The 11,633-nt window shown below is 39.2% G+C and overlaps 1 long non-coding RNA gene across 1 annotated transcript in view; it reads right to left on the reverse strand.

Moving 5' to 3' along the window:
- LOC112986931 (uncharacterized) overlaps window positions 1-9,058 on the reverse strand; it is a 44,979-nt gene extending 35,921 nt beyond the window's left edge. Inside the window, exon 1 of the long non-coding RNA XR_003260141.2 lies at window positions 8,892-9,058. This is a non-coding gene — a long non-coding RNA (uncharacterized LOC112986931). The remainder of the gene's footprint in view (window positions 1-8,891) is intronic.
- Window positions 9,059-11,633: the final 2,575 nt, after the last annotated feature.

The following is an 11,633-nucleotide window of genomic DNA, read 5'->3' on the forward strand; positions in this document are numbered from 1 at the left end:
AAACATGTGGCATAGCCACTGGAAGCTGTTGCAAGAGTGGGGAAAGAGCCCTGATTTTGAGAGGAAGGTGGGGATAAAGGCTGAAGGCAGAAGTGTGAAAAGAACTCTCTTGTGAGAATTGCCCACAGGAGCAGGTGGGGCAGGGTGCAGGATGCTTCCCAGATGTGGACCATGGTACAGAAGCATGTTTGGTTTGGAAGTCTCTGCCAAAATCCCCATTGTTTCTGGTGGAAGTGGAAAGGGGACTCCATTTTAGCCCAAGAAACTTGCAACCTCCTCTGCTATCCTTTCCTTTTAACTTGAGCCTGTTGTACATAGGGATTTTTAACCAGCTCTTCTCATACAACTTACATACCTATTAGATTAAGTTCAAGTTTCCCTTGCATCCCTACCATATCCAGATGGCATGGATAAACTGTTCAAGCCTACATCCTGTTCGGCACGTTAATTAGGATCTGTAGCAGCTTAGCTTAGCATGCTGGTTGCCTGACTCCTGGTTCCTGTCACTTGCCTAGCATCATGATTGAGCCACAAAGGGAGAACAGCTCTGTTAAAAGGTACCTCTTCCTAATTGAGGGTGAAGTGTCCCAGCCACAAAGGAAGGATGCTACTGTGCAGATACACTGTCTCCAGAGCTAGATTATTCAGTAAAGAATTGGTCCCCAGATTTTTTTTTTTTTAACTTTGAAATCCCACACTTATTCAAGAAGCTCAAAGTATTAGGAAAATGCTTCATGTTTCAGCAAATGTACAAGAGGTTCGGGGAACTGGCTACCACATTAAACAGTTACCCTGTGGCCTGCACTGTAAATGAAGAGGAATAACAGTGGTTATTGAAACTTGTTCTACTTTGTCACAGAGCTACTGGAGCTGCCTGAGCTGCATTGCTTGCTTTTTGGAAACCCTGGAGGAGAATATGACCTGGGAACAATCATACATTTGTAGTCCAATTGTTCCCACACTTGCCAAAAAAAAAAAAAAGAAAAAAAAAAGCAAAGGAAAAAGTGATCAGAGTAGCAATACTGTACAATGTGGCTATGTTTTCAAGTTACTCAGTCTATATACTGTTACATTGCTTTCAGATACAATAAAAGGCCAATTATTAATCCTGCAATTATCCAGCCTTATCACTGCTATCCACACAGGCTGACTAGGGCTGGACTTCTAGATGATATTGTTTTCATTAGTGTGACCAAAGGGAAATTTAATTAGAGATCCATCTCTCAAATGGACAAGTGAAAAATACAAGGATTAAGAAATTAATCCTAATACTTAATTACATTAAGATATCTTGCCATTATGGATAGGGGATTTTTGATACTCTGGGCAAGTCTCTTCTATCAAATCCCCCTTTTGTGACTGCAAAGCGTGATTGTGGGTGGAGGAGGAGGGAAATGCCCGTGACATTAAAAAGCAGCATATCCTTCCTGTCAGCTTTAAGCATGGAACAGGAATATCTAATCAAAAGGGGTTGTTCTGGATCATATCAGTTCCTGACCACAGACTCTAAATCCACATTATAGGAGTAAAGCAAAATGATCTACAGGTAACAGAAATGGAAAAAATGAATTGATAGGGAGGTCAGACTGTGACTAAATGGAAGCAGGTAGGCTGAAAGGCAGCATTTTGATAAGGAAGATTTTTGTATGGTTTTCAGGTACAATTGGGCAGATTTGTATAAAACAAGATTTCATCCAGGAGACTAGTTAAATTTCATTGATAAGAATGCACTTCATTGCCTCATTTAGAACTTCCACTGTGGCTTTTTTTTCCATTTGTATAAAAATAAGAACCATCTGTAAGAAAAAAGAAAAACAAAAACCCACAACTTGTTTGTGTGACTGCTTTGCTGTTGTTGTTTAGATTTCTAGGAAACAGATGCATGTTTTTCATTTGGGGAAAGCGTACATCTGTTCTGCCGAATTCTCTCCAGAAATCCTTAATTTTCCAGTAAGAGCTTATTCAATTACATTTGAAAATAAGAAATTTTCCCTCCATCATCTGTGTACACACAAGCATGCATTACAAGAAAAATGGTCATTCTGACATAGTGAGGAAGTTTTCTCAGCAAATCCATAAGAGGTAGCAAAATGCTATATAATACTTTAGGTTAGAGAAAGAAAAGAGAAAGTGGCAACAAATTTACTTCTCTAATCTCTGAAAGCATATCTGCACAGTTGGAGCTGTTAGAGTCTTGTATTGAAGAGTGGCATACAATTTAACAGGGATGAAAACAATAAGATTGTATAGAAATTCCTGTGTAAGGTTTAATAAAGATTGAATTCCTGTCTACAAATTGCTTAAACCATTCAATAGAATTCTATAACAGGAATATTATTCTCTGTTTTATTCTGTGGGATGGTTTAAATATTTTATAGAGAGGTTATCACTCTCTGTTAAATTTACAGGTCTTCTCCATGAGGGGAAAAGGGTAACTCATTTTATGTGTTCAGAATGTTAGTCAAATTTGGGATCCACTTCAAAAATTACATGGTACCTTTTCCATTGCTTCTTGTTTTTAAAAAACATAAGAGCTACAACATAAATTGTAATAGCACGTGATTCATGTTCACATGTGCCCATTTCAGGGTTTGAATTAAGGTATATTCCATTAAGGTATCTTTCTTTAGCTAGGGGATTTTTATCTTCAGTTTAGAAATAGAAAATGGAAAAACTTGCATAGTCAGTAGTCAAATCTCAGTGCAGAAGGGATCTAAGAGTACATCAAGAAGGGTAAACCTATTAACTTGTTCCCCTTCAGGGGGAAGGTCCTACAGTAGAGATGCATTTTGGAAATAAATCTGAAGCAGGTGGACAGAGCAGCGGGAGGGCAGTATCAGGCTAATACAGCAGGAGGGCAACACCAGCCAGTTAGAAAAAATGAATCGCGTGGACTGTAGGGGACTGCATATCAGAATTGCCAACCTGACTATTTCCTGCTGCATATCCTAAATAAATTGGACCTGCACAGATATATGGGCAGTGATAGCTCCCCACATGGCACAAATAGCAATGGAAATGAAAGCTGCCCGCGTGGGCTGGAGTATAGCTCTGAAAGTTCAGGTGGGGTGTCACTTCAGTCCCATTTAAACCTGTCGCCTTGATGCCAGGCCTGTGGAAAGGTGTAAAAGTCTCCGTCAGTATTTTTTAATGATATTGCTGGTACTGTCTATGCAGCAGTGAATTTCTTTCGCTGTGTCTAACACAGCTCCCCCTCCGTTGCATTCCTATCGAAAGGCTGTTTTAGGGCTGTTGGTGGCCGTGGTTGTGAACCTGGCAGGAGATCAGAACCAGGCAGGGAGTTTGGGGTGCTGAAGGGGCAGCTGAGCTACTGGTAAGGAGAGAAAGTCCCAGGTCCAAGTGGTGCCCGGGAGAGTCTTTCCACACGCCTGCCGCCGTGCTAACTAGCTTCCCGGCGGCGAAGGGCAGGCTCCACGGCCTTTGCCTAGATGGCCACAGAGACTCCATGTTTCTGCCTGAGCTGTGAGTTCAAACTGATGTCTGTTGTTTCCCAAACTGCTGTAAAATGAGCACCTAGGTGAGGATACAGGGCTGGGAATTTTTGTGCCCAGCCCTGATCTAACAGCTAATGTTTCGGAAAGGGGTAGGAGAGACAGTTTTGTTAAGTCATCCTGCTATTGATTTAAAATTCACTGGCCTTCAGCATACTCATCAGGATGCCAGCTGGAGCAGGACAGGTCCAGGTACCCTCAACCTTTATTTTATCAGAATAGACTTCTTCCTAGCTCCCCTGATTTGTCACACTGCAGCTAGTTTGTGGCTGCTTGCAGTTTTAAAGCACAGTAATTCAAGTGCTCTACTTCTGGATGTCTGTGATGTTGGCTACTGTTCCTTGGCCAGCCATGGGCAATAACTCTGCCTGAATGTTGCCCACCTGCTTCGCTGTCCGTAGATGTCTGATATTTTGCCTGCTGCCACTCGGGCTATATTGTTTCTCTCTCCTATAGCAGCTGGCCCAGTCAGGAGTCAATTTGTTGCATGCAGTGCTTTTCCTCTTCTGACTACACACCTTAGGTTAAAAATTACACTCTGAATTTTCCATTCCACAAGGGTGCAATGCAAAGCCCATTGAATGCAGCGGAAATCTCCTGCTGACTTCAATGGGACATTGAATCATACCCTAAATCACTGATGCTACAGGGTTCACCGTAGAGTTTAGCACTGTGCTCAGAATATTGCACTTCTGGGAATAGTTTCCAACAAGTTATATTTTCCTAGAAAGGACTCTGTTCCCTGGAATGTTGTGGCTTCTTAAAGTTTCTGCTTTTAGGCCTGGCCTCCTCTTTTTTTAAGTACTGCTCTCGAGAATGTGTCTGTAATGATTTCAACCTGACAAATGTTCCTCCTCATAAAGTTTCTTGACTGTTCTTCCAGTGCAAAGTGTTTCCTGCTGCTGAAAGAAATGGTCTTTCAAGGAAGACGTTCTTCCTTTAGGCTCCTGGGAATGCATCTGAATTTCTAAAAGAGCATATTTCTTGCTTGGGCCTTTAAAGAAAGTCACTGGAGTTTCTGGAAGCCTCTGGGACTTCTCACTGTCCTCACAGTCTATTCCAACTGTTCAATACGGCTCAGCATTTTTTTACTCTCTCTCTCCTCGCTTCACTTCAATGCTTCACAGAGAAGCTTGAGATATTGGGAGAGTCTGCCCACAAACTGAGTCCCAAGGGGAGGGGGGGGGAAAAAAGTCCTTTTAAAGTCTTGTTTAAATAATGACAAGATTTTATTACAAGATCTTGTACCACATGTGTCTTTGCAGTGGCCTCCTTGTGAAATTCTTTCCACTTTAAGTAGTGGAGTGTCAACATTTGTCTTCTAACCATGCCTTTAGGAGAGGATTAAAACTAAGCTATAAAACATCTCTGAAAACTGACTGGCATTGTAGTCCAGAAACGTGTTTCTAAAACTTCAGTATAATCAGTTTGCTGAGATTAAATTAGAGGAGGACAGCAACAGAGACATTATACAGATTTAGGTATCTGTGTTCTATTTCAACAAGAAAAAGAACATGTGACAGAGGTTAATCCATCATAACACCAGCCTTAGAGCTGCTGGGACGTGTCCTGCCAAGGCATTAACTCTTTCATAACATCACAGAACATAATTGTAGCATGAGTAAATATAATGAAGCAGTTTTTCTACTCTGCTATATTGGTGTGATTCTCCTCCTCCCTGGTTCCCAAAAGCAGGTGCGTGATATTTTCTCTGCCCATCTGGAAGTGGATGGTTTTAACCCAGCAAAGTTCAGTCCCATCTCCTCCTGCCTCATGGGAGCTCCCCTGAGAGGGCTTCTTTGGGGTGTCCTTCTGCAGTAGCATGCCCTGCACGACACCCTGCTTCTTGCATATAAGTACAGGTAAAACAAACACCCTTAAAGGCAGAATTAACATCTGCACAGTGGATACAGAGTAATCCTAGGGGAGGAGGGAGGAAATGGGGATGTGGGGCTGGGGTCGCAGGGATGCATGTGGTGGGGATGATGCAGCCAAATAGGCAGGGCAGCGCAGCTCCTCGTAGCGGTGCTGGCAGGCCACAGCTCCAGCCCATTTCAGTGCTCCCCAGGCTGCTTTGACTGAAAAGAGCAACGCTTACAAAATAGAGGTTATTACATTCAGGTCTTGGTTGTGACGATGTTGTTTCCCAGCAGTCTCCATTCTCAGACCAGCTAAGCAATAAAAGAAGTTGCCTAACTTGAAACAAAACAAAACAAAAACCTCATTTGTAAGTAAATAATGAGGTTCAAGTCTTTTGGTTTCTTATGGGTAAGAAGATACATAGCAATTCAGCATACCAGAGGTGATCTAAGCTAAATCATTTTTCTATTCTTGAAAGCCATTTGCAGACACTCAGCATTAAACTCGTACCTATGTAATGATCATGAGCTTTTGGCCTGTGGTCCTCTATCTGTCTTGTGTCCTTTTGGGTACACAGCCTTTATCAAGGTCTTCATTCTTAAAGATTTTCAAGGGAGTGGTGCTGTCTCTGTCATTCATTAGGACTGATTGCCAAAGTTTCCTGAATTTGTCAACACTTGTTTAATAATTATAATGGTAATATAGATGAGCAGGTTTTTCTTTTTCATTGAGATGTTTTGTTAAAATCATGTTATGTATACTAATTTAGAAAAAGTCTGAATAACACGGTGGTGAATATAGTGGCAGATAATGGCCTATACAACAATATTCAACTGATATCCTCTCATGAAGATAGGAAGCATTTCATAAACAAAGTTTCCACAATTGGCCGTATTTAGTGTGGAACTAGTCTAGTGAGTGAAGTACCTACACATTGGATTCAGCAAATCAACTTGCATGTTTCACTCCTTTAGGAGGTTCTGCAGGGTGTGTGTCTTCCTTCGTAGCTGAAATGATTTCCACATCTATTAATATTATATCTTAGTTTTGCAGGCTCACAATGCTGAGTAAATTGCAGTAAATGGTTTATTCATCAGTTTATTGTGCTCTGTTGAAACTAACTCCATTACTGTGCAGGCTTGGGTGTATTTTCTCGGGAACAAAGGGTCAGCTCTACCAGTTTTGCAAAAGACAGTTGCTGGGAATCATGAAAACACAAGCTTTAGCTCATCTACTCCTGTCAAAAGAACAATTTTATATACTTCCAAGATTAGACTAAGGAAATAGGATGAAGACGAAAGAATTAGAAAATGGAACTTACAGAGTTAAAAGCAACAACGTAAAAACCCAAATAGATTAAGGCCTCTTTTTCTCTTTCATGGAGCTCCTAAAATGTAATGGCAGATTTGGGTTCAGAAATCCAAAGTCCTTTTCTTTAGCCACAGGTTGACTTTATCTTTTGAAATATATGCAAAGTTTAATGCAATTGAGGTCAGATTAAAAATAATTTATATATGTATGTTAAAATTTAAATCAAACTTTTTGAATGGATCCTTTTTAAAAAGCAAAACTCCTCCAAGAGTAATGATTCAATACATTGGGAAAAATAAAGAATTTTCAAAGGTAAACAACTTCAAGGGCTATTTTAACCAATGAGGTTAAAACTTGTTTTCTAGATATTCCCACAATGATATGAGAAGAATACAGAGCTGCAGTATGATCACTGATGAATGAAAAAGAAAATCAAAAGTAGGGCAACAAGTCTTATACACAATTGATGAAAAATTTACCTGCTTCACCTGACACTTTGCTATTGACTTTATATAATGTGGAAAACAATCATAACAGAAATAGTAATATACAGTATCAGTAACTGAAAGCAGCACAAATTGAGTGCAAACAACATGAAAAGAGAAAGTCACCAGTCCAGTTAGTCAATAAAGATCACAGTTTTCAGGAACATGCTTGAATCACTGTTATTAATCAGGCTCCCAATTTACAACAGATGATATTGTGCAGTCGATGATTGATAATCCTTTCGGGCATAATGTCGGTTCTTCCTTGAACCATGAAGACACAGTTTGCGTGTGTTTGAGAACTCATAGATTGCTGAGCTCCACAGTTCACCAGCTGCCCAAATTACTTTCTATTGAAAAAAAGATGCTTTTATTGGGGGGGGGGGGGCTTAGAGAAAGACTCAATTGTAATATTTCTCTGTTTTCTCTTTTTTTCTTTTTTGGTATGGAGGTGAATTTGCAAAACATTGAACGTAAACGTAAAAGCTATTAGAAGCAATTGTTCTATAATAAAACATAATGTTGCTGGAGCACAAACATCTGTCACTCATGCAGACATCATCCTGTAAACCCATCTAACTAACTCCATTTTCCCTTCTGATTGTATCAGGGTAGCTTGCAGCATGACAGTGATCTGAGTGACAGACATCCAACCCGGAACAGTGCTATGCATACTTATGTTTGTTTACAGGGCCTCATCATTCCTGAAAGATGTAAATTTTTAAATTTGCTTTTATCAAGGAAAGCAACTCTGAGGAGAAAGGTTGTTACCTTGGAATGCAAAGTCAAAGATATTGTAGGGCTCTGGCTTTCATAAAAATTTTACCAAGTTTTTAAATTGACTTTTTGATTTTCTAATGAAAAAGAGTATGAATAATTTAAATGTAGAAGGCATTTTTTTATTAGAACCATACTATACCAATACAACAGAAGAGACAACACTCAAGACACAGCTTAACTTAATCCTCCTCCTCCCAGGCTTTGATTGCAATCATCAAAACAGCTATAGAACCTCTATATTAAAGGCAGATTTTCCCTATCTTTCTATTAAATTATTGTTAGATTTCTGGAATGCAACCTTAATAAGTTTAATCAATGAGATTTTAATTTTTACATGTGTGCTCAGAACCATAATGAAAATTGGCTAGTTATTTAAAACTTCTAGATGTAGAGCACCAGAGACTTCTGCATTGCAGGATATTAAAAACCTTTTCCATGCAAATGTTTTTCAGTTTTTCTGTTAGGCATCTATTATAACAAATCAATTCCCAATTCTGACATGCCTGTGAAGAATCAGACAGTTTTGTTTGTGGTATACGTATGACAGTCTGAATGCTTACACTTTTATTTCAGTCCTATTTGACCGTATCTTTAGTTTCTTTGTAGTGCACCAGATGTAATGGGTCATATATCCTGTATAAACAAAGCTTTCTACCACCAGATCTGCAATGTAGGCGAAATATGGTCCCTTGCCAATAAAACCATGTTCTCTTTAATGATACCAATCTGTAAGTTGGCATTTTGCATTATGTGCTTATTTGTCAAGCAGTAAATTGATTTGCTCGAGTCAGAAAGAGAATAATGTGCAACCTAATAATCTTGAACTACTGTAGTGTACTGCAGAAAGGTTTTGGTGCTTATTTTCCAAAGGCCATGCTCTCATTTCAAATCCATGCTCTTTGAGCAGAAATAAAAAAGAAAGGGAAAGAAAGGGAATTTCTACCTGATCACTGTTTCCCCATCCTGGTTCCTCTAATCTGATGTCCGCCAGGGAATTGGCATGGTCAGCTGAATTCTTTCAAAACTGCATCCATTTTCTGTTTCTTGGTTGCAACTTTCTTTAGCAGTATGCCGTGAAGACCAGAGAATGGTACGTGAAGTGCCAGTGAAAACCATGGGACTGATCTCTGGATGGGATTTTTTAAAGGGCAGGAGAGAAAGCTGTCTTGTTTAAATTTTAACTGAGTTCAATCAAGTTCTCTTTGGGAACCAGAGTTCCCAAGCTAGTTGGGAGACTGAGGAGAAAGTTAACAGAACACTAGCAATGTTTTAGCCATTTTAACTATTAGCTTAAAATTAAAGATGCAGTCTTTACATGGTGGGCCAGAATATTTTATCTTAAACATTTCTCCAAGATACTGGACCAACCAACATTCATACCTATATCTGACTATGCTTTCTCATGGTAACCACTGGTAACCAGTGCTCCTTTTCTCAGAAATGAAAAGCTTCTGTCTTAAAGATTTCATTTTGGAGCCTATTTTACCTTAAATATGTACAAAATGACTAGTGCATAGAGATATTCCCATTGTAATATTAAAGCAGCCTTCCCCACTGTTGTCCTCTTTCCCAAATCTCACTGATTTGTGGAAGGTTCTAGAGTAAAGATTTCTTTCATGTCATTTTACTTCTTTTATATTATTGTTACTGTTTCAAAAGAGCACAAAACGAATTGGTTAAAAAAAAAAAAAAAAAAAAAAAAAAAGACAACTGTCCTGTCCTTGGCAAGTTTAAAATGTCTCCATCTGAAGATAGAAACTGTGTAAGGAAAACCGAAATCATTGTGAGTAATGACAAGGTAATAGTGAAATGATTATGCTTCCCGTCAGAGGTGCAGCCCAAAATGTGAAGATGTCCTCAAGCATCTTGGGAAAGGCTTTTCTGAAATTGCAGCCAGATCTGCACTTCAGCCAACAGAGCTAGCAAAATGAGAGGCACTCTGACTCTTTGTACAGAGAAAACAAAGGTCTTTAAATATCTTACTTCTGGTCTGAGGGGAAACTCTGGAATTGCACTTGTGCGATTGAATTAAACTGTTCCATTTCCTAATTTTATTACAGGCTTTGTCAAAGGAATGGCTAAATGTCTGCTTATTAGTCCTCATCTCAATCTTTATCTCACGAGACTTTTATCATAATGAGTGTTAATTCTGTGAAATTAATTGAGAGGTTGTTATTTTCACCTCTAAATGGTGTACATTTTTGATTGACTGGTCAATGACAAGTCTCTTCTCATTTTCCCCTATAATAAGTCTGTGAAAAGGAAAAGAAGTGGAATGGTTGGCCAATTAAGTTATACAATAATGACAAGGTCAGGCCAAAGAGAGTACATTGTGGTAGTTTACAAATTACTAAGACATTTGGATTTTTCATGTTCCTGACAGAAATTGTAATGAAAATAGAAAGTGACACATGAATCCATTAACATGACAGCACAATAAAAGGGAGGAGAAATAATTTTAAGCATAGAAGAATACATCAAAATAATTTGAAGGGATCAGAGACAAACCCACAAGAGAATTCTGACTGTCTTTCCGAAATAAGATGATACGCTCCAGAAAATATTATACATTTCCCATTTCCTCCTAAATCCAAGTCTTTCACAATTACAGTTTCCTGTATTTCAGGAAAGTTTTTCCTTGTTTTATCTCCTCCACCTGCCCTATCTCTGAGTAAGAGCTTTGAGTCATGCAAAGACAGCTCAATTCCTTGAAATCTTGTGATGTTGGTTCCTCCTCCTGCTGTAATGAATTTGTGTAGCTTTGCCAAGGAAAGAGCAGCTCTCATGGTCAAAAATGTGTGAAGCTGTGCCAGTAAAAAGTGACATGCTTATAAATAAGGGAACAATGTAGTCATATTGAACCTATGCCTGCAAACATCCTGCATATTAGATCATTCTGGTTGAACTGCTTTGTCCAATAGTCCTGTGGGACTCATTTGTTAAAAAAGGAAGAGCCAGGGCTACTGTCTCAAAGTTTAGTAGAAATAAAGAAGCTTAAAGAAGGTAATTTTTACCAGTTGTTGTTTCCAGTGTTTCCTATGGCTCAGGTACAATCAGCACTGTGTTAAACCATAACTGTGAAAGATTCATTCTGTTTTACCTTTATAAAATAAGAAAAAAATATTACTTCATCTGAACATGTGATCAAAGTGTGTATACAACTTCTTCAAACATTTGGGGTACTCTAGGTTTTCTAATAACAGTTGTATTGACCACTAATTATTTTGTACAGCACCCATATAGAAAGTTTGTGTAAAGAGATGACAATGATCTAGCCATACCGCATAAAGTGCACGGTATAAGACAGGAAGAAAAAGTGGACTTTGTGCTGGCTTCCCCTGTGATCCTTGCTTCAAAAGAAGATGATACCTAAAACACGTAGGGGAGGTAAGGTATCTTTTGAATTATGCTGCATGGGAGATCCCTCCAAGGCTGCTCTGCTATATCAGTGCAGTTCACGCTATGCCAACCTACAGCCTTTTTTCTGGGCCCACCCTGCAATGTTTCCAATGACTGTGGGAAAAGTGGGCAGCATAGCGCTATCTACATCAAAGAAATCTCCAGCTGTCCTCTTAAAATAGCTCTTCGTTCTCTTGGCACTGATGGCACTGTACAAAGGAGACAGCCAGGGTCAAACTTCAATGCCATGTATTTTCACATTAATGCACATCTCATGCAAGTATAG

This window comes from Dromaius novaehollandiae, chromosome 8 (assembly GCF_036370855.1).
Source record: "Dromaius novaehollandiae isolate bDroNov1 chromosome 8, bDroNov1.hap1, whole genome shotgun sequence".
NCBI lineage: Eukaryota > Metazoa > Chordata > Aves > Casuariiformes > Dromaiidae > Dromaius > Dromaius novaehollandiae.